This window comes from Trachypithecus francoisi, unplaced genomic scaffold (assembly GCF_009764315.1).
Source record: "Trachypithecus francoisi isolate TF-2019V2 unplaced genomic scaffold, Tfra_2.0 Lachesis_group11, whole genome shotgun sequence".
NCBI classification, from domain to species: domain Eukaryota; kingdom Metazoa; phylum Chordata; class Mammalia; order Primates; family Cercopithecidae; genus Trachypithecus; species Trachypithecus francoisi.
This window is the reverse complement of record NW_022681456.1, coordinates 79,135,591-79,159,367: the sequence shown is the minus strand read 5'-3', so window position 1 is coordinate 79,159,367 and position 23,777 is coordinate 79,135,591. Positions and strand designations below refer to the sequence as shown.

Genomic DNA, 23,777 nt, shown 5'->3' with positions numbered 1-23,777 from the left:
TTATTAGTCTGGAGATTCCTTTCTTAGGTTTAGGTTTTACTATTTATACTGAATGCCCATTAGCCTTAGACTGTCATTCTTTGATGCACCTACCCAATGTGAGTACTTAAGGACTACTGGGGAAAGGCAGTAGAATATTGAATAAGAATGCAGCCTAGATCCATTTGCTTTAGTCTTAAATATGCTGGATTACATATTCTGCTTTGTAGCCATAACAATTGCAGTATTCCGAGGAATAACCTCATATGTGGCATTGTTTAAATTACCTCAAATATTCAAAGAAATCCAGAAAAAAAATGGAAAACCTAAGGCAGACTGATGTCCAAGGTGTTAAACTCAGATATTTCTTATTTTCTTTTAAATTGTCGTAAATATTTTCCTTGGTAAATTTTTTTCTGGGTTCATATGCCTCATATAAAAAGTAGTGCCCAATTTATAACTTTCTTGTTACTTGTGCCATCAAGATTCCATCAGAACAACCCAATGTTATACCAACATTTTGTTGACTCTCATTGACGAAGTGTTTTATTTTTAAATTAGGTGTAGATTGCTTTTGAAACATTGCTACATCCAAGAGAGTTTGAAATTCACATTCTGCATCCTATACATCAAAAGTTTTTATTTAGAGGGTACTTTAAAACTTTATACAAAAATCCACATTGAAAAAGCTTTTAATATAATGGTATGATCTTGAGAGGCTGAAGATTATATTAGGCTTCTTAAATGCTCAACTTACTTGTATTACATTGTTTTATTTTCCCTGGTTATAACTTTTCGGCCATACACATATATTGATTGATCTGTAGCATCATGTACTTCACTTTGTCTTTAAATTTGATGTGATGTTGGTGTTTACCTAACATTTAGTTCTGTTAACATTTGGCGTATGGATGTGGACCTTTGGTGAGGGTACTTAGAATATGATTTTCTATTATCAGGACGCTAAGATTCTCTGACTCAGACAGTTGCAAATGATAAGTACTGATTTAAACTTCACAAATTACGTTAAAATCACTAAATTAAACATTGTTTGCTAGCACCCAGAGCTTATTCCATTTGCTTTCAGGTAGTTTCAAGTCCTTATTATGGGATTTAAATTGTTATGTTGATTGAAGCAGCTGAACTAATAAAGTATAAAAATGCTTCAGTGGTGGATTGATACTGAACTATGTTATTCTTACTCTTGTGAGTTGAGAATGAGATATCACTTTGCCCAATTTCATGATAACAGAATAGGTGATAAAATCAATAAAAATTCTGAATGTAAACTATTATCCTAGTGATCAGAGTGAGGACAAAACTACTAGTTGAGGTGCGGAGAGGAAGAGGAAAAAAAGGGAAGAGGTGGGTTAAAAAAAGCAGGATATGTCAGAACTGAAAATAACATGAATGAAAAAAAGAATTCATTTCAAAGTCATTTCCTAATTATTCCAATTTTGTATAAAAAGACAAAACAACAAAACCTCCAAACTTTACAAACACTAATTTCCATATTTCTTAGGTTTATAAAATATGGCTTGTAGATTTTTGAAATAGCTCCTTCTTTCTCTTTTCTTTTCTTTCTTTCTTTTTGTCTTGTTCGTTTCTTTGTTGTTTTTTGAGACGGAGTCTGGCTCTTGTGGCCCAGACTGGAGTGCAATGGCGCGATCTCGGCTCACTGCAACCTCCGTCTCCCAGGTTCAAGTGATTCTTTTGCCTCAGCCTCCGGAGTAGCTGGGACTACAGGCATGTGCCACCACGCCTGGCTAATTTTTTTTGTGCCTATTTTTAGTAAAGACGGAGTTTCACTGTGTCAGCCAGGATGGTCTCGATTGCCTGACCTCGTGATCCCTCCACCTTGGCCTCCCAAAGTTCTGGGATTACAGAATAGAGCCACGGTGCCTGGCCTCTTCTTTCTTTATCAACATTTTTAAAGCACCCACTTGTTTACATTTTTTGACACTCTGATGATTAGCATCAGCTTCCTCAGTTGAATGTCTTGTAGTTAGGTTTCTTTTGTGATAACCTCCACAAACTAGCTTTGGATTTAAGCAAAAGATAAACATTTAGTCATAAATTTCCTTTTGCTCTGTCTGCACATACACAATAGTAAGGCTGGAGAAGATGAGTTTCTCCTGAACATTCCAGGGAACTAGAAAACAGAAAACAGAAAAAATTTCTAATGTAAACCAAACTTGTCAAATGCTACTCTTGGAAATATTTACTTCGGTAAATTTAAGGCTCTTTTTCCTTCTGCTGGAAAATTAAATTACAGTGAATAAGACCCTATGTTCCCACTTTGAGCATGTATTCACTCATTATTCTAAAAATCCATCTCAGATATTCTACTGTCCAAATTCTTTTCTTTCAGTTCATACAGTTATCAAACTTGAACATGTAACATGATGCAAAAAGTTCATGTCTTTACAAAATTATTGTCATTCTATCCCTTAAGAGACATGATTCAAAATATTTTGTGTTGCTCTATTTAGCTACTAGTCTAACATTCCTGGTTGATTTCCATTCTTATATTAATTAATTGAGAATCCTGTTTTAATAGTTTATAATCTATACACTGATGGTAAGCTATCATCATCCCTACTATAATTAATAATAAATGAAATATGTAAACAAATATACCTTTCAATATGAATGAGAAAACATAAACAATTTAATTAAATATTAAAGTTGTCTTAAAATATTTATCAAGGAAGTAAATTTGAAGCAAACTAAGTCCTTATTTGTGAAACAGGCCATGAGGTTACATTTCTTACTATACATTTCTTACTTCTCTTTGTATTTGGTGTTCTCTTGCCTTTGATCTCAGCGTTTTAGATTCCAATGTCTAGTGAGTTTGTTCTAATCTGCATCCTGGATAGTTTTAGTTTTGTGGGGTACACGTACTGTAGTGTATACTCTCAGTTGCCTTCATAGGGAGGCACTGTCTTCTTTCTTCTTGACAAACCTCGTGTCAGGAAAGTTTCTATCCCCAGTGGTAGATCTTTAGTTTACTCTTATTATAGTGTTTTTATTCCTCTTTAGTGGTAACTAGTTCAGGAATGGAAACATATTCTATTAAAATATACTTAAATAAGTTGAAGTAAATAGTCTGCTGGAGAGTTTGGGAAATACATGCATTTATTTTTCGTTATTTAAAAAAGAGGCAGAATTAATGAAAGACTACAGCTCCTCAATTTCTTTTTGAACCATGTGGGAATAAAGAATTTACAGGATGCCAAATATTATTGTTTTGTTATCAAGTAAAAACAAAGTGATCTTGTATATATTATTTTCAAATAAATATATGCATAATATATTCTCATGCACTGAATGTTTTTGTTCTAGTAGGGATCATATCTGTTTTAATAACTACCACTACGCTCATCATTTGATAAAATTATGGTAAGCTAAACTGACTCTCAAGAGCCCTATTCTTTCACTGGCTAAACTGTCAGATAAATGCAAAGAAAGCATCACATTTATTTGTCATCTTTGCTGGTGGCACTAATTCTCTGCTATTCCTCTTGTGAGCTGTATAAATTTTAATATATTTTAGCAAGAAGCTCCATGAAATTCCATTTGTCCCTTACTACTTTATTAGTCCTTACTCTATGTCATGGATCAGCTGTGCATGTTTACCAATTTCTTCAGCCTTATACCACAATTACATATACACTTAGGAAGTGGGAAATACACTACGGATTTTTAGGTTCCATGGTATCTATTAGGAGATGAGGACAAATCAAAACCCATTCCCTGTCTTACCCTCTGGAGTCCTTCATTCTGATGAGCAGCCTGGGTAACATGCTGGGTTCTTAAGATCTAGTGATAGTTCTAAAACAGAATCCAAATATCTCTAAAGGTCCACAAAATGTTTGGGTGTATACTTTTCTTTAGTGCTTAGTCAGCCATAAATCAGCCACCAAAATATTCGGAGAAGGATTGTTGGAAGGATTCCAGGTCATATCTTTGGTATTAGAATGAGAACCTTACTCAGGGCTACCTAGACTTCTTCATTTTGGTGACTCTGTCAGAATTGGAAGATGAACAGGTTGTGACTCATAGTGGCTAAAGTTAGGTCTCTGTTGAATAGATTGATTCTCTCTCTCTCTCTCTCTCTCTCTGTCTCTGGAGTACCCACTTATTTCATTTCCCATGATTAACTAAATATAGGTGGAGATCACTGTGCCACATCCATCTTTTTGACTAACAAGCCAAAGCTGCTGCTGTCGTCTACATGAAATTTTCCTTGGCTTTCTCAGTCAAGTGCCACAATTTGAAGTCTGTCACTCCACCATTACCACTAATATCAGGAAGATTGTTTTCACGTTATCATTGCCCCATGAACATTCTTAGGGAGAAACATCACGGCTGATTTGAAAGTCGCTGGTTGTTTCCTTGGTCACTGGTAAATGAAAAATTTTATAACATCTCAGGGTGAACCTATCCAGGATATATTAAATAATTATGAAAGTAGGTCTTCTTAATTGATTAAGAGTTTGATAGAAATATCTTTAGGAGTTTATTAATATGATGTTGGAGATAATTTTGGAGATATGTTTAAAAATATTTAAAATAAAATAGTTTACTTAAGATTTTAAAATATTATTTAAAAAATTCTGTATTATTGAGTTAACTCTGAGGAGGGTGGGGATATACAGCATTTTCATAACACTTCTCTATTAGGCTGGTCCGGGACAGAGATCCATCTGTAGGAATTTGATTTAGATAATGTTAAAAAAAAATTGAGAAGGTTGGATTTATTATGAGATTTGCATGACCATGGGCAGAAATTCTAAGTCAACAGCACTTATGTTTAACAGAACCTTAATTAAATATGAGACTTACAATAGATGGCTCAAAGTCTACTTTAAAATAGACCATTGAAAGAAAAGTAAGCTAGGCATGATTTTAAAGGTGTTTTGGCAGTATGAGCTAGCAATTGCAGAGAGATTATATGGGGAGATAAAGAGGGCTCAAAACCATAGCAGATATGAGAACCACTGGCAAAAATATAGCAGTGACAAGCTCCATGGTGAGTTTATTGGAGCAAAATCGGTGTGTGCTAGTGTTGCTGTGGGAGGCTAACAGGTTGTAAAGAGTCATGGAATCTTTAGGGAATCATCTCTACTTTTGAGTTCAGGGTGGTAACTTCATGAACTGGGTGGACAGTAGTTTTAGTAGTTTCAGTTGTAGCAGCAAAATGAGCACAGGACCAGGGTCTGCCTGAGAGTCACAGGCAGGAGCCAGCTGACAAATGAGAATAAGTAGCAATGTGGATGGGCTTGAGACTAGACCTTACAGAAGCTTAGGGAAAACAATGATGTTAAAGTACAGAATTTGGCTTATACACTATTGAAAAACTATGTGTCTCTAACAGAGAATGTTATGTTTCCCTTGCTACACATGTCGCTATTTTACTTAAAAATTCATCGAATTCATCAGAGCATTTGTCTATCACTAGGAAAGATTTAATTTTTCCTGAGCTCCCTTTGCAGCTCTATGTTGTCTTGTAGTAAATTGGTTCAAGTAAAAATATTCTTGAAGTTGACAGTGAAATGTAAGGACAATATACAGCCAGCTTTTTGGAGGGAGACTGGGCATTTTCCAGAATACTTGACTTTGAAACCTGAGCAAGGAAGGGGTTCTAAAAAATATAGAGTAAACTCAGACAATATTCTTCTTCTCTTAGTTGGAGCAGAGTGTCTCTTCCAGTCACACGAAAGATATTTTTAACCTATTTCCAAATACACTCGACTGGTCACTAAATATGTACTATAGTGCTATAGAGTAGTGCTATATAAGTGGATCATCAGATAAATATGATGTTTTGAGAGTTAACACACAGAAACATTAAATTTAGAAATAATCTCAAACTTATAGAGAATTGTTGGTACAAAATAAAGATCTTTTAAAAGAAATCATTTGAGAGTAAGTTGCCAACATAGTAGTCCATCTTCCCCAGATACTTTCGTGTGTAATTCCTACCAACAAAGACATTCTCCTCATAATCATATTTCAGTACACAGAATCAGGATTGCTTTACCGTCATCTAAACCTCCTAATTGAGCAGTTGTTCCAAAAGCATCATCGATAGTAAAAGGAATGGTAATATGTAAAGTTTAGAGTCACATTTTTGCATCCAGTTGTATATGTAAGTCTCCTTAAATATGGAACAATTCCTCAGTCTTTCTTTGATACTCCTTGATTTTTTTGTCTTGATATTCTTGATGATTTCAGGCCAGTTATTGGGTAGAATGCCCCTCAAGTTGTGTTTTTCTGGTTTTCTTTTTTTTTCTTTTTTTCTTTCCTTTTCTTTTATTTTTTTTTTTTTATTATACTTTAAGTTCTAGGGTACATGTGCATAACGTGCAGGTTTGTTACATATGTATACTTATGCCATGTTGGTGTGCTGCACCCATCAACTCGTCAGCACCCATAGGTATGTATCCTTGGCAGGATTATCAAACAAGTGGAGTGAGCTGTGTTTACAATACGTTCTCCCAGTGGCACACAAAGTCAATCTGTCCCAAACCCATTTGATTAAAATCGTATCTGCTATCTTTCTCCTCTGTACATTTACTTTCTCTTTTTGTAATTAGTAAGTATTTTTATTATTAAATATTGTGAGACCATGTAGATATTCTAGTTCTCTAATTTTGAAAAATTTATTTATTTATATCAGCATGAACTCATGGTTTTCTACTTTATTTAATGTGTTATAATACTTTATTGACATTATTTATTTTGATGCTCAAATTATCCCAAATTTAGCCAGTGGGAGTTTCTTTGAGCTAGCTTCTGTGTTTTTTTGACTTATCTCCAATATTCTTTTAACACGTTATACTTTTTGACACAAAACAACATAACAGATTTTTGTTTTCTTTGCCTATCTGATATGAAATTAGGCATTTCTCCAAGAATCCCTGGTTCCTTTTAGTGGAGAAGTGTATTTGGAAATCAAGATATGGGTGATGTGTGTTCAATGTTATTGCTGTTTAGGTGCTGGTAGGTCTCTTAGTTGGCAGACATACATACGTATATGTACACATCCACATATATTCATAAGTGCACTCATACATGTTTGCATACATACCATCCTTTGCCTTTACATTTCTATGAATGAGTGATATGGTTTGGATTTGTGTCCCCCACCAAAGCTCATGTTGACTTGTAATCCCCCATGGTGGAGATGGTGCCTAATGGGTGCTGATTGTACCATGGGGACAAACTTACCCCTTGCTGTTCTTGTGATAGTGGGTGAGTTCTCATAAGATCTGGTTATTTAAAAACATGTAGCACCTCCCACTTCTCTCTCTCTCTCCTGCTCCACCATGTGAAGATGTGCCTGCTCCCCCTCTGCCTTTTGCCATGATTGAAAGTTTCCTGAAGCTTCCCCAGTCATGCTACCTGTACAGCCAGTAGAACCATGAGCCAATTAAAACTCTTTTCTTTATAAATTACCCAGTCTCAAGTAGTTCTTTATAGCAGTGTGAGAACGAACAATTACAGTGAATCTATTCTTATACTATGAATTCCAATCTTCAGTACAGAGTTTATTCTGGTTTCTCAATTTCCATATTGCAAACTCCCTCTCCAATACTCATTGTGTTTAATATATTTACTTTTTGACTAATTCCACTTTATACGTTCTCTATTCTCTCATTACAGCTGTCTCTCTTTTCCCTACATGATTGTTCTTTTTATCTTAATCTGGCTTCTGCACCTGTTGCTGGGCTGCTGCTAGTATAAACCTGTGTAAATACCCTTTGCATCCTGCCCATTATCCAACACTCTGCCTGGGGTCTTTCTGCTGTGTGGGAACCATCTACAACCCACCATGCTCTGCTGTCCTATGCCAGGTCCCACCAGTTGACTACTATGAATGCTTTCCTGATCCCACATTTACACTGATGCAATGATAAATATGGAGAATCTCATGGATTTCTTCTGTTATAATATTACAGCAAAGATCTTTGTAAATTCTCTCTGGGAAAGTTTTTATGGATGCTGTTTGGGAAAGAGACACCAAAAGAGTTTCATTATTCTGAATTTGTGGCTTGAATTTGGGAAGAGTTGATAGAAGAGACAAGATATGAACACAAGCCATTAAAAATGGTTACGGTTTCAGGCTACAGTGAAAATAAACAGAGAAGCAAAAACTGATAATTAGAAATTCTAGGCCGGGTGCAGTGGCTCAAGCCTGTAATCCCAGCACTTTGGGAGGCTGAGATGGGCAGATTATGAGGTCAGGAGATCGAGACCATCCTGGCTAACACGGTGAAACCCCGTCTCTATTAAAAAAATGCAAAAAACTAGCCAGGCGAGGTGGCGGGCGCCTGTAGTCCCAGCTACTTGGGAGGCTGAGGCAGGAGAATGGCATAAACCCGGGAGGTGGAGCTTGCAGTGAGCTGAGATCCGGCCACTGCACTCCAGCCTGGGTGACAGAGCGAGACTCCATCTCAACAAAAAAAAAAAAAAAAAGAAAGAAATTCTAGCTTATTCAGAATAGACAAAATGAAAAACTGTTGTAAATGCATAGAAAAGCATACAATGTTAATAGTTCTCAAGTGAGATGATTTTGACGCTATAAAGAACGTCTACACTCTGCGAACCAATTAACTTGTTTTAGGGTAGCCTATGTACTCAAAAATCAGTTTGTCATGTTCCCATCTGTGTAACACATTGCATGAAAGGATTCAAAAGATTTCCCCCCTGTGTATAAATAAAACAAGAGGCACCCAACATGGCCAAAATTATAAACGTTTTATTGTTTTCTCATATACTCATTTTTTGAAAGTCTACCTCCAAACTTTCTACAACATACTATATCAAAAAAGTTGTCTTTTATAATGTGTTGACACAACCAGACAATTTTAAATTGACATTATTCCCTTTCTTTTCTTTCCTACACATGCTCCCATAGTCAGGCATGACTTTTCAGATATGCCTTAAAGTGTTAAATATGAAAATGATACTAATGCATCCCAAATCCTACATATTCTTTTCCACATATTAAATGATGGCCAGTTTATATTCTATGTAATAAAAGAGATCCACGTATAAATTAAACCTATACTTGATGACTGAGCATTCTGTCATGCTTAGATATGGTATTTAAATGTTTTTCCAAATAGTGTAAGTAGAATTATTAAATTTTCATTATAATCAGCATTATAAGAAGTAAATATGTTTATGAGAGGAAATGCTTGTTAAAAGTAACCAGATATTATGCTTTGCTTTAGTTCAGCTTTTAACTGGTATAATTATAAATTCCCACTTACTATATCATTTTTGGGAAAGTGAGAACTTATTATAAAATCTAGTAAAAGTAATTTAGGAAATTTAAATTGATTAGGCTTTGCATGAGAAAATGAATCTAAATCTTGTATAAATGAAATCATTATTTTCACATTATTTTTTAAAACTGATAAGAGCAGGCAGAAGAAATATCATTGTTTCAAAGCCAAAATTATTGTCAACTTACACAAGGCTTTTTTTTTTTACCACATTAATATATCAAATATGAATCTCATTTTTTTGAGAATACCAAAGTTTACTTCGTTTTCTTCTCTTTCTAACAACTTGCACTACACTGATACCTACCACAAAGACTAATAACCAAAACCCTTACAAATTTAGCTAAATTATTTTTCTCCTTAAGTTTTATCAAGTGTCTGAAGCTTATTTTAAGCAAACCAACCAATGTAGAACATTTTGCATGAAGTATTTCTAGAAAATTTTACAGTTTTCTCATATTGAAAATGCTTTTCTAGTCTTTATAAGCTAATGAAGAACAGCTTCATCTGATAAACGGACTACTGTGTAGTTCTATAAGTGAAGATATATCAATGTGTTTGCTGAGAAAGTATTTCTGACTCAAAACGCACTTTATTCTTATCAAACTCGTAGGCAGATTAGCACATTCAGAAACAGTTTTTAGCTGACTAACTCTCAACATATTGTGTATTGCTTTTTCTGTAGCACCTGTTGAGTGAGATTGAGGGTTCAGCTAGGGTCATAACTTTAAGCACCATTAAGTTCTTGATGTCAGTATGTGAAGCACAATTTTACATCTGAATTTTCCATCATTTATATATTTCTATGGGCCTTTCTTATTGTATGAAAGAGGAGAAAGAGAAATCATGTACTCAGAATTATTAGATTTTTCATAGTCATGAAACTGTTCTTCTCAAATCAAAAGTAATTTTCTCCATTCTTCATTCTTTCATTCATTTGTTCTATTTTGTACAGTTTATCAAATCATGAACACTTTTCTTAAAAGCCAGAGGCTTTGCCATACAAAACCAGTTTCAAAAGTTTTTGGGAAACATTTACGCATTTTCTCCTCATAGATGTGAATGTGTTTGAAATAGATGTTATTACAGTGTATGAAAATGGCTTTATAACCAATTTATTTCCAAATATTTCCTGACATAAGAGAGAATTTGCCACAGATTCAGAAAAAGTACAAAAGATCTTTGTAAGAAATGAATTACTCCAGGATAGAAAAGGCATTTTTAAAATTTACATGATTATAGTGAGAACTAGAAGTCTCATTTTCCAGTGGCAGCTGTAAGTCAAAGTAAATGTAGCACAAAAGCTCCATAATAGTCATAGTTATTCCAGATCTCTAAGATCTTCCCTTTATTCCAGAGAGAAATGTATTGTTTTCTTTCTGATGATTTAGGCTCACAATGGCATACAGATAAAATGCATAGCTTAAAGGATGTTAAAATAAAGTGAAGACTCAAGATGAACAATAAAAAAAGTCAACTCTGTAGAACATCTGTCTTGTTGACTGTCATCTAATAGATACTGTTCCACAATATCAGATGTCCATGAGGAAACATGAGGCTGGGGACAAATCAGGATCAGAGTTAGATTTGCTGAAAAACCAGAATTAGGGAAGAAATACAAAATTAGAGCAAGAGTTCTATAGCTACATGACATTCACCCTGGGAACTGAGAAAAGAGAGATTTTGGTGAAAACACTTCAGAAGGCTCAAATCTCTGCACATGAGATTGAGTTAGGTTTGGCCTTCAGTTTACCCAGCAAAACCTTCAAAAGAAGTTTCAAAGGAAAAAGGAAAAAAGGTAGTTTTTTTCCTACCTTGAAAAAAAAAGGGTAGTTTACTTGCAATGAAAGTTTGCAATAGAGTCTAGGCTTTAGGACTAGCTCGCCAGATTGAAGAAAAAAGAAAAGCAACAGCCATTTAAAGGAAAAACAAAATCCCCAAAACTCTCACAAGATTATCAAGGTTACAGGTATTATAGTTAATCTGATCTTGGTGATAAATATGCCAGTTATGTCACACCCATAAATTCCATGGCATATCTTCAGATATAAGCATTGTGAAATTCAGAAAAGAGTTTCTTTTTATTAGGGAGTCAGCAATTTATGGGGAATATCAAGGTTTATCTTAGGGAGGGATCAAAATTAGACAGAAAGACTCTGTTTTTATTTGTTTTTTTGTTTCGTTTTGTTTTATTTGATGTAAAGAAGCAAAACTCATGTGATATGATAATTAGTTGCCACAAGGACAGCCAAACAAGCTGACATTTTTACCTCAGGTAATTAACCACAGTAACATAGTGTGATGGTTAATATTAAGTGCCAACTTGATTGGATTGAAGGATGCAAAGTATTGTTTCTGGGTGTATCTGGGTGTTTCCGGGTGCTGCCAGAAGAGATTAACATTTGAGTCAGTGGACTGGGGGAAGACCCACCTTCAGGAAGACCCACCCACAATGTGAGTGGGCACCACCCAATCGGCTGCCAGTGTGGCTAGAAAAAGAAGGCAGAAGAAGGTGGAAGGACTAGACTGGCCGAGTCTTCTGGCCTTCATCTTTCTCCCATGCTGGATGCTTCCTGCCCAGGAACATCAGACTCCAAGTTGTTAGCTTTTGGACTCTTGGGCTTACACCAGTGGTTTGCCAGGGGCTCTTGGGCTTTCAGACACAAACTGAAGACTGCACTGTTGGCTTCCCTACTTTAGAGGTTCTGGGGCTTGGACTGGCTTCCTTGCTCCTCAGCTTGCAGATGGCCTATTGTGGGATTTCACTTTCTGATCATGTGAGTCAATTCTCCTTAATGAACTCCCCTTCATATATATATTTATCCTGTTAGTTCTGTCCCTCTAGAGAACGCTGACTAATACACACAGTGAAGTCCGTAAGGATCCTGCAGCATTTTAACTCACATTGTCTGTCTAAACTGTAAAACACCCTAGAAAGAAGTTAGAGAAATCTTCAAACAAGAATAAGAGGCAAGAATAATACTGGTAGAATATAAAGGAAAGATTACTTTTGCACAATGAGTTTAGAACTTGAGTTTTTTTTATAAGAAAAAATTGTATCAATTCTACAACAAAACAAAACTACAAGAAATCTCAAGTGAATCAATATATGTAAATAAGTATAAATTAGTTTGACTTTGTAACCTCAAATGTACTCTAAGCTGCATAAGTTTTATTGCCTATAATTATATTTCCTTGTTAGTGAGTTCAATGGCATGGTTATGCAATGAATAATATTTATATAATATTCCCTTAAATGTTTGTTGAAATGTTTTTGAATAAACTTAGAGCTAAAGCAAGAACACATTATTTGTCTCACTTTGACAGTAATTACATTATTGTCATAATTACTCTTGTGCTTTTGTTTGTAGGGCATTTTTTGAAGTACAAAATGACATTTTGTTACTTTTTGCTTTATCTGTGGATTTTATAAACAGCAGATAAAATTATGTTTATCTTTATAAACTACAGATAAGTTATTTTAATTATGTGACTTTAGCAAGGTATATTTAACCAATTTTCCAACTATTTTTATTTAGCAATGTTATAGAATGTAATATACTAAAACTAACATCCAAAAAAGAGAAAATATTATCCTTAATTTATCACAGAGAGAGTTGCTGTCAGTTTGTTATCTACATACATCATAATGTATTTTTGAATTGTATGCTATGATTCTTCAATATTAAGAATATTTGACACATAATAAAAATTCTGTAACAGTTCAAATTAGTGTTTTCTTATTGTAAAAGAAAATATTTTATAGAAACTATAGAAAAATGATAAAGAGAAGTAAATATGTATGAGTTTATCTTATGTCTTTCAAGTTTACTTGCTAGCAAGCATAAAATATTAATAAGTAGTACCAGAGAGTGTACTAATTTAACCAAACTTTAAAAGGTACTGATATGGTTTGGCTGTGTCCCTACCTAAATCTCATCTTAAATTGTAGTTCCCACAATTCCCGTGTTGTGAGAAGGACCTGGTGGGAGGTAATTGAATCTTGGGGTGGGACTTTCTGGTGTTGTTCTCATGGTAGTGAACAAGTCTCATGAGATCTCATGGTTTCATACAGGGGAATTTCCCTGCACAAGCTCTCTGTTTTCCTCCTGCCAACCATGTAAGATGCAACTTGCTCCTCCTTGCCTTCCACCACAATTGTGAGGCTTCCCCAGCCATGTGAAACTGTTCGTCCGTTAAACCTCTTTTCTGCATAAATTATCGAGTCTTGGGTATGTCTTTATTAGCAGCATGCAAATAGACTAATACAGGTACTATTCTAGCCTGAACATTCTAACATAATTAAGCAATTGAGCAATTTACGTTGTTTGTTTCTGACTAGAACTATATTTTATGTAACACTTAATTTTTAGCACAATTTTTTAACCTTGCTTTGTCATTCAGGTATAACTTATTGCGGGACCTTTCCTTAGTTCAGCTAAAGATGGGGTCCTTGTCACACGGCCACGAAAGATTAGGCTCACAGACAATTTGAAGGGTGAGTAAGGCAGAGTTTTATTAGGTGAAAAAGAAGAAAAAGCGAAACAGAGACTCTTAGCAAAGTGAGAGAGTGTGCTTTCCTGCCAGTGGGCTTCCCCTGTCAAGGACTGAATCCCAGGTTCCACCCAGGAAGTGGAGGGCCAGGCTCCTCCCTGCTGCAAATGATGTGAACTTCCCAAGCTCCACCCAAGCATGCACTGCTTCCAGCATGCAGGCTGACTGGAGTTTCTCTGGGAACCCCTTCCCACCCGGCTGTCTCATTCTCCCCTCTAAAGAAGCACATCTAACTGTTAGAATAAGGATAGGGATAAGGATGAAGACCAATCTTAACTGCTTCCTGCTGACAGAGGGCGCTGTTTTGGGAAAATGGCAGTCAGAGCTCCCTCAGAGGCCTATCTAAGGGTCCCTGGCAGAAGGGGCCATCATCTGAGGTTCCAGTTGCATGGCCGTTTGGAATTTGATGGCCTGAAGTCAAGAAGAGACAAACTGAGTTATTAGAAAACATGTAACAAAAAGGAACAAGGGGAGGGATAAGAACAGCTCAAAAATCCTGAGGTCTTTTACCAGTTTGCACAGGGAGAGTGGGGCCAAAAGCCTGACTGGTAAAAGAAAACTTGACCCTTTTGCCAGCATGTTGGGCTTCTGGGTTCCCTTTCTGGAGCCCAATCCTAAACCAACAAGTTTAAGGTTTGGGAAATTAACTCCTTCCAGTTTGGAGGATGCATCTGAGGGGAGTGTCCTGAAGTACAGAGACACGATTACCTATCTGTGGAGAACCGAGGAGGAGAAAGGAAAAATAAAGGCATTTTTTTTTTCCCAAAGGAGTCCCAGTGGTTCAGGATGCATTCGAAAGGGGTACAGACTGAAGATGAATGGCTACTCGTCTCGAAAGAAAGGAGCAGGCATCCCTGGTTTCCTTCTCTTCCTAGCAGATACCCAGGGCAAGTGAGAGAGAGAGTAGAAGAGAGTGGGGGCCAATATTCAACACTTTTAAAGAAAAGAATTTTCAACACAGAATTTCATATCCAGCTAAACTAAGCTTCAAAAGCAAAAAAGAAAATCCTTAACAGACAAGAAAATGCTAAAAGATTTTGTCACCACCAGGTGTGCCTTACAAGAGCTCCTGAAGGAAGCACTAAATATGTAAAGGAAAAACAGGTACCAGCCACTGCAAAAACATACCAAATTGTAAAGACCACCGACACTATGAAGAAACTGCATCAACTAAAGAGCAAAATAACCAGCTAGCATCATAATGACAGGATCAAATTCACCAATGGCAATATTAAACTTAAATGTAAACGGGCTAAATACCCCAATTAAAAGACACAGACTGGCAAATTGGATACAGAGTCAAGACCCGTTGGTGTGCTGTATTCAGAAGACCCATATGTGCAAAGACACACAGAGGCTCAAAATAAAGGGATGAAGGAAGATTTACCAAGCAAATGGAAAGAAAAAAAAAAAAGCAGGGGTTGCAATCCTAGTTTCTGATAAAACAGACCTTAAGTCAACAAAGATTAAAAAAAGACAAGGATATTACATAATGGTAAAGGGATCAATGCAATAAGAAGAGCTAACTATGCTACATATATATATGAAACCAATACAGGAGCATTCAGATTCATAAAGCAAGTTCTTAGAGACCTACAAAAAGACTTAGACTCTCACACAATAATAGTGGGAGACTTTAACACCCCACTGTCAATATTAGATCAACAAGACAGAAAATTAACAAGGATATTCAGGAATTGAAGTCAGCTCTGGACCAAGCCAACTCAGTAGACATCTACAGAACTCTCCAACCAAAATCAACAGAATATATATTCTTCTCAGTATCACACTGCACTTATCCTAAAATTGACCACACAATTGCAAGTAAAACACTCCTCAATAAATGCAAAAGAATGGAAATTATAACAAACTTTCTCTCAGACTACAGTGCAATCAAATTAAAACTCAGGGTTAAGAAACTCACTCAAAACCACAAAACTACATGGAAACTGAACAACCTGTTCCTGAGTGACTACTGGGTAAATAATGAAATTAAGGCAGAAATAAATAAGTTCTTTAAAACCAACGAGAACAAAGACACAATGTACCAGAATCTCTGGGACACATTTAAAGCAGTGTTCAGAGGGAAATTTATAGCACTAAATACCAACAGGAGAAAGCAGGAAAGATCTAAAATTGAAGCCCTAACATAACAATCAAAAGAACTAGAGAAGCAAGAGCAAACAAATTCAAAAGCTAGCAGAAGACAAAAAATAACTAAGATCAGAGCAGAACTGAAGGAGACAGAGACACGAAAAACCCTTAAAAGAATCAATGAATCCAGGAGATGGGGTTTTGAAAAGATTAACAAAATACATAGGCCACTAGCCAGACTAATAAAGAAGAAAAGAGAGAAGAATCAAATAGACACAATGAAAAATGATAAAGGGGATATAACCACCAATCCCACAGAAATACAAATTACCATCAGAGAATACTATAAACACCTATACAAAAATAAACTAGAAAATCTAGAAGAAATTGATAAACTCCTGAACAAATACACCCTGCCAAGACTAAATCAGGAAGAAGTGAAATCCCTGAATAGAACAATAACAAGTTCTGAAATTAAGGCAATAATTAGTAGCCTACCAACTAAAATAAGCCCAGGACCAGATGGACTTACAGCTAAATTCTTCCAGAGGTACAAAGAGGAGTTGGTACCATTCCTTCTGAAACTATTCCAAACAATAGAAAAAGAGGGTCTCCTCTCTAACTGACTTTATGAGTTCAGCATCACCCCGATATCAAAACCTGACAGAGACACACACAAAAAAAGAAAATTTCAGGCCAATATCCCTGATGAACATCAATGTGAAAATCCTCAATAAAATACTGGCAAACTGAATCCAGCAGTACTTCAAAAAGCTTATCTGCCATGATCAAGTTGGCTTCATCCCTGGGATGCAAGGCTGGTTCAACATATGCAAATCAATAAATGGAATCCATCACATAAACAGAACCAATGACAAAAACCACATGATTATCTCAATTGATGCAGAAAAGGCCTTCAACAAAATTCAACAGCACTTAATGCTAAAAACTCTCAATAAACTAGGTATTGATAGAATGTATCTCAAAATAATAAGAGCTATTTATGACAAACGCACAGCCAATATCATACTGAATGGGCAAAAGTTGGAAGAATTCCCTTTGAAAACCAGCATGACACAAGGATGTCCTTTCTCACCACTCCTGTTCAACATAGTATTGGAAATTCTGACCAGGGCAATCGGGCAACAGAAAGAAATAAAGGGTATTCATATAGGAAGAGAGGAAGTCAAATTGTCTCTGTTTGCAGATGACATGATTGTATATTAGAAAACCCCATTGTCTCAACCCAGTATCTCCTTAATCTGGTAAGCAACTTCAGCAAAGTCTCAGGATACAGAATCAGTGTGTAAAAATCACAAGTATTCCTCTACACCAGTAATGGACACACAGAGAGCCAAATCATGAGTGAACTGCCATTCGCAATTGCTACAAAGAGAATAAAATACCTAGGCATACAACTTACAAGGGATGTGAAAGACCTCTTCAAGGAGAACTACAAACTACTGCTCCAGTAAATAAGAGAAGACACAAACAAATGGAAAAACATTCCATGCTCATGGATAGGAAGAATCAGTATCATGAAAATGACCATACTGCCTAAAGTAATTTACAGATTGAGTGCTATCCCCATTAAGGTACCATTGACTTTCTTCACAGAATTAGAAAAAACTACTTTAAATTTCATATGGAACCAAAAAAGGCCCATACAGCCAAGACAATCCTAAGCAAAAGGAACAAAGCTCAAGGCATAATGCTACCTGACTTCAAACCGTACTATAAGGCTACAGTAACTGAAATAGCATGGTACTGGTACCAAAACAGATATATAGACCAATAAAATAGAACAGAGACCCCAGAAATAATGCCGCACATGTCCTGCCATCTGATGTTTGGCGAACCTGACAAAAACAAGCAGTGGGGAAGGATTCCCTATTTAATAAATGGTGTTGGGGAAACTGGCTAGCCACATGCAGAAAACTGAAACTGGACCCCTTCCTTACATCTTGTACAAATATTAACTCAAGATGTATTAAAGACTTAAATGTCAGACCTAAAACAACAAAAAACCTAAAAGAAAACCTAGGCAACACCATTCAGGACATAGGCATGGGCAAAGACTTCATGACTAAAACAACAAAAGCAATGGCAACAAAAGCCAAAATTGACAAATGGGGTCTAATTAAACTAAAGAGCTTCTGCACAGCAAAAGAATCTATCATCAGAGTGAACAGACAACCTACAGAATGGGAGAAAATTTCGGCAATCTATCCATCTGAAAAAGGGCATTTTTAAGTTTTTTTTTTTTTTTTTGAGGCGGAGTCTCGCTCTGTCGCCCGGACTGGAGTGCAGTGGCCGGATCTCAGCTCACTGCAAGCTCCGTCTCTCAGGTTTACGCCATTCTCCTGCCTCAGCCTCCCGAGTAGCTGGGACTACAGGCGCCTGCCACCTCGCCCGGCTAGTTTTTGTATTTTTAGTAGAGACGGGGTTTCACCTTGTTAGCCAGGATGGTCTCGATCTCCTGACCTCGTGATCCGCCCGTCTCGGCCTCCCAAAGTGCTGGGATTACAGGCTTGAGCCACCGCGCCCGGCCATTTTTAAGTTTTAACAAAGGGCTAACATCCAGAATCTACAAATAACTTAAATAAATATACAAGAAAAAAACAAAAAGTGGGTGAAGGATATGAACAGACACTTCTCAAAAGAAGACATTTATGTGGCCAACAAACATATGAAAAAAAGCTCATCATCACTTGTCATTAGAGAAATGCAAATCAAAACCACAATGAGATACCATCTCATGCCAGTTAGAATGGCGATTTTTAAAAAGTCTAGAACCAACAGATGCTGGAAAGGATGTGTTGAAATAGGAATGCTTTTACACTGTTGGTGGGAGTGTAAATTAATCCAACCATTGTGGAAGACAGTGTGGCAATTCCTCAAGGATCTAGAGCCAGAAATACCATCTGACCCAGCAATCCAATTACTGGTTATATACTCAAAGGATTATAAATCATTCTACTATAAGGACTCATGCACATGTATGTTTATTGCCGCACTATTCACAATAGCAAAGACTTGGAACCAACCCAAATGTCCATTAATGATAGACCGGATGAAGAAAATATGGCACATATACACCATGGAATGCTATGCAGTCATAAAAAAGGATGAGATCATGTCCTTTGCAGGGACATGGATGAAGCTGGAAACCATCATTGTCAGGATGAAGCTGGAAACCATCATTGTCAGCAAACTAACACAGGAACAGAAAACCAAACACAGCATGTTCTCACTCATAAGTGTGAGCTGAAAAATGAGAACACAGGGAGGGGAACATCACACTCCAGGGCCTGTCGGGGGTGAAGGGCTACGGGACAGAGAGCATTAGGAGAAATACTTAATATAGATGAGGGGTTGATGGGTGCAGCAAACCACCATGGCATGTGTATACCTACGTAACAAACCTGCATGTTCTGCACGTGTATCCTGGAACTTAAAGTATAATAAAAAAGGTTATTGGTATTCATATACTTATAAAAGGTTTCATTAGTATATGAAATTGTTTTAATGATTAAATTATGAAATTCATGTAAAGTGCTTAGAAAAATGCTTAGCCCAAATTAAGTTTTGAATACATTTAATAAATTAGTTTGTTACTGCAGTTGTTGCAAGTTACTTCAAAATTTTTTAAAATAAGATGTATTAGTCATGGTTCTCTAGAGAGACAGGGCTAATAGGATAGATGCATATATGAAAGGGAGTTTATTAAGAAGTATTTACTCACATGATCACAAAGTGAAGTCCCCCAATAGGCTGTTTGTAAACTGAGGAGTAAGGAAACCAGTCTGAGTCCTAAAATCTCAAAAGTAGGGAAGCTGACAGTGTAGCCTTCAGTCTGTGGTCAAAGGCCTGAGAGTGCTTGGCAAACTACTGGTGTAGGTTCAGGAGCCAACAAGCTGAAGAACTTGGAGTCCAATGTTTGAGGACAGGAAGCATCCAGCACAGGAGAAAGATGGAGGCCAGAAGACTTAGCCAGTCTAGTCCTTCCATGTTCCTCTGCCTCCTTTTATCCTAGCTTCACTTCACTGGCAGCTGAATAGATGGTGTCCACCAGATTGAGGATGGGTCTGCCTCTCCTAATCCACTGACTCAACTGTTAATCTCCTTTGGCAACACCCTCACGGACACACCCAGGAACAGTACTTTGCATCCTTCAATCCAATGATGTTGACACTCAATATTAACCATCACAAATGAACTATAAATGAATTCAATAAATTAAAAGTGAATGAGCACTTACGCTGCACTCCAAATTATGATAAGTGTTATTGGATCTTGCAAGTAATGCATTTCATTGTGAGGAACTGAAAATTCAATTGTAAATGTAAAATGACATGCATTAAGTAATCAAAGCATAAATAGATGCTATCATATGTAGGGATAACTATAATAATATTTTAGAAGAGTATGGAGAAGTGATGCCAAGTTTGGCTACCGTAGCAAGACGATAGTAACTCTGGGGAGATATGAATGGAATCTTAAATATTGGTAGGATTTAGAACTAGATTCAGAGAGAATGTATTGGGTATAATTAAAATCAACGTGTTAAGCCTACACTGTGCAAGATGAATGAATGCAGTGAGACATCTCATCTGGTTTCATAGAGGTTACAGTTTGGAGAGTAATAGAAAGCCTAATTTGCTAAATAGGAAATTGGGAAGTAACAAAATCTCTTAAGAAACAAGTGACATAATTAAAATAGTGTTTGAGAAAGATAAATCTGGAATCTTAAAAAGTAAATGCTGAGGAGAAAAAAGAAATCAGATAGGATTTTTAAAAAATCATGTTCCAGTTGAGTTGAGTAGGTACCAAACCTGGATTATCACTATAGTAATGAAAGTATAGAAAAAAGGGAAAAGCCAGGGTTAATTATGAAGCACTATATTAAAAATGTTATCTGAGAAAGTAGAAAACATAATGTTACCACTTACAGAAGTTTGATAACTAGCCTATTAATAAAAAAGCCTGTTAATAAATGTCACCAGTAGGCAATTGTATTAGTCTATTCTCACACTGCTATAAAGACATATCTGAGACTGGGTAATTTATAAAGAAAGAGATTTAATTGACTCACAGTTCTGTATGGTTGGAGAGGCATCAGGAAACTTACAATCATGGTGGAAGGTGAAGGGGAAGGAAGTACCTTCTTCACAAGGTGGCAGGAGAGAGAGAGAGAGTGAGGGGGAAACTGCCACAGACTTTTAAACCATCAGATCTTGTGAGAAGTCGCTCACTATCACAGGAACAGCATGGGGGAAACCACCCCATGATCCAATCACTTCCACCACTTCCCTCCCTCGACACACAAGTATTACAATTTGCGATGACATTTGAGTGGGGACACAGAGCTAAACCATATCAGCAACGCAGATGTATGTGTGTGTGTGTGTGTGTGTGTGTGTGTGTGTGTGCGCGCATGTAGGCTTATCATGTATGGCCTTTATTGTGTTGAGGTATAGGTATATTTCTTCTCCACATATTTTTTGAGAGTTTTTATTATATTATTAAAAGATGTTTGATTTTGTCAAATGTTTTTCTTCTGCATCTATAGAGATGATCATATGGTTTATGTTCTTCATTATGTTAATATAGTATACCATATTTATAGATTTGTGTTTGCGTGTTTGCACTGTAGGATAAATTTCACTTGATCAACTTCTGTGGATTTATCTACAGAGGACATAACTTATGATGATGCTGTTGTACTCACCTGTTCAACAGAAGAAGCAGGAGTCCGGTCGAGGAATGCAAGAAGTGGAAAGGCAGTGTACTGGATAAGCTGCTCATCTGGCTTGGATTTAGGTTTTCTTCCCTCTTCCCAAACTGGCTGAACTACATTGTTCTTGGTAGTTTCTAATCCTTTTTTCTCAGAGTCAACCAGGAGACCTGGGTCTATGCTAAATTGTCTTCCTGATAGCACGACTTGGAAGTTCTCTAAATTGCAATCAATACTGTTAAGATAATCCAACAACTCAACCTTTCCCAGAAGATTGATGTTATCATTCAAAATGGAATCCATCATGGTCACTGGGTCTTCTGAGGTCAGACTGGATGAGCCATTTAGTAGACAGCACTAGACATGAGAGGGTTGCTGTCATCACTGCCTGAACTTAGGGATTCTCTGGCTGGTTCACTCTGCTCTCCACTCTGAATGACAGGTGCATACTCATCTTCATTGCCATCTTCAACGGTGACAATATCAGGGTACTGGGTACAATTGTAGGGACCATATATAACATCCTGGATATATATATATATATATATATATATGTGTGTGTGTGTGTGTGTGTGTGTGTGTGTGTGAGATATAATGTATGGATATGATATAATATCCCAGTTTCTGGAATAACTGGGATATTTTCTTCATTTGCATTATCATCAGTAACATTGTAAATAATGATGTCATCTGAAATCATCTCCCTTGGCTTTAAAACTTCAGTCCTACTGTGTGGAACTTTATGATGGTAATTATCAGTTGGTTCTTTGACTATGTGCTGAAACAGATTCTTCTTTTGGGCTCCATTAGTGTTTAAAGTAGAGGCCTTTTATGTTTTAAACTCACAAGTTGGTTATTTTGAACCAATGTAACAATAAACTGGACAATCTTTCGAATAACTTGTTGCTGTTGTGCATGCTTTGCTCGTAATTCTGACACCTCCTTCCAAAGGGACTCATTCTCACTTTTTAATTCAGAAAGCCTATACTCAACAGTTTCCTGTTTTATTTGAACCTTCTGAGCACTACTTATAATTTTTTTTAAAAAATCTTCCTGACGAATTTTTATTTTCTTCTGGTTTTGAAGATGAAACCTTCCTTTTAATGCTCTCCAACAAGTCATCCTGTCCTTGTCTGAAGTAAGGATGCTGAAATTCTACAGCACCATCTCTTTCCTGCTTTAAATTCCAGAGTCGATATGTACTGCTTTACGGAAACCATACATATTCAGTTGCCTCACAAAGTTTGCCATGTTATTGTGCTTGAAATATTTGGGAAGAATTTCCTTTGCAAATCCTTGCTCATCCAAGACCAGAAAACTCTGGCCATTCTGCTTCCAGGTGATGATCTCGTTAGTGTGGGTTTCCTCCACAAGCGTCCACATCTTGCTGAGAAAAGTCGGCACGTTCGAACTCTGCTTCATTGTTAACGCAGCGCAGGGATTCCAAACTACACCCAAACGCTGTGGTAGCGTCGGCAGCAGCGACTGGAATCATTTATTAAAGATTCAGTTGTTGGACCTACTGGATGTCATTGCTTTAGAAAGGTGAGTAACTGTCATCCAGGATATAATCTGTGCTCTTCTTTAGCAACAAATATGCTAAGCAATTACAGGTCGAAGTACAAGGGTTCAAAATGGGAATGTCAGCCACCACTGTAAAACCTATCAACTCACTCTCAACTTTTTTTTTTCTGGATGCCTGCATGACATTTGTCCCTGCTGAATGAATATTCTTACTGCTTAACAGAGGGATAATTTTACTAGGAGAACACAACAATTGATAAAATGAGCTCTAAATTCAGTCTCTTTACTGAACACATTCATTTTGCTGAACCAACAGGTTAAAAAAAAATGCTTTGTATTCTCTTGGGTAAATTATTCTTATTAGCAACAGATATTAGTAGGAGGAGTATAGCAGTAACCTAGAACATTTTCCAGAAACCCTTCTAATACTGCCATGACTCATTGTAAATATTAATGAACAACCACAGCAATTAATCACAGGCAGGACCACAGGGTCTTGGATCCTTCAATGGTGAAATTTGTGTCACCCTACCAGCAAACAACTTCAAGATATTGAGGCTGATGTTCAGACAAAAGGTAATATGGAGTGG

General features: G+C 36.6%; 1 pseudogene; it reads right to left on the bottom strand.

Moving 5' to 3' along the window:
• Positions 1–433: 433 nt before the first annotated feature.
• LOC117090863 lies at positions 434–23,085 on the bottom strand (annotated as a pseudogene).
• Between the last annotated feature and the right edge of the window lie 692 nt (positions 23,086–23,777).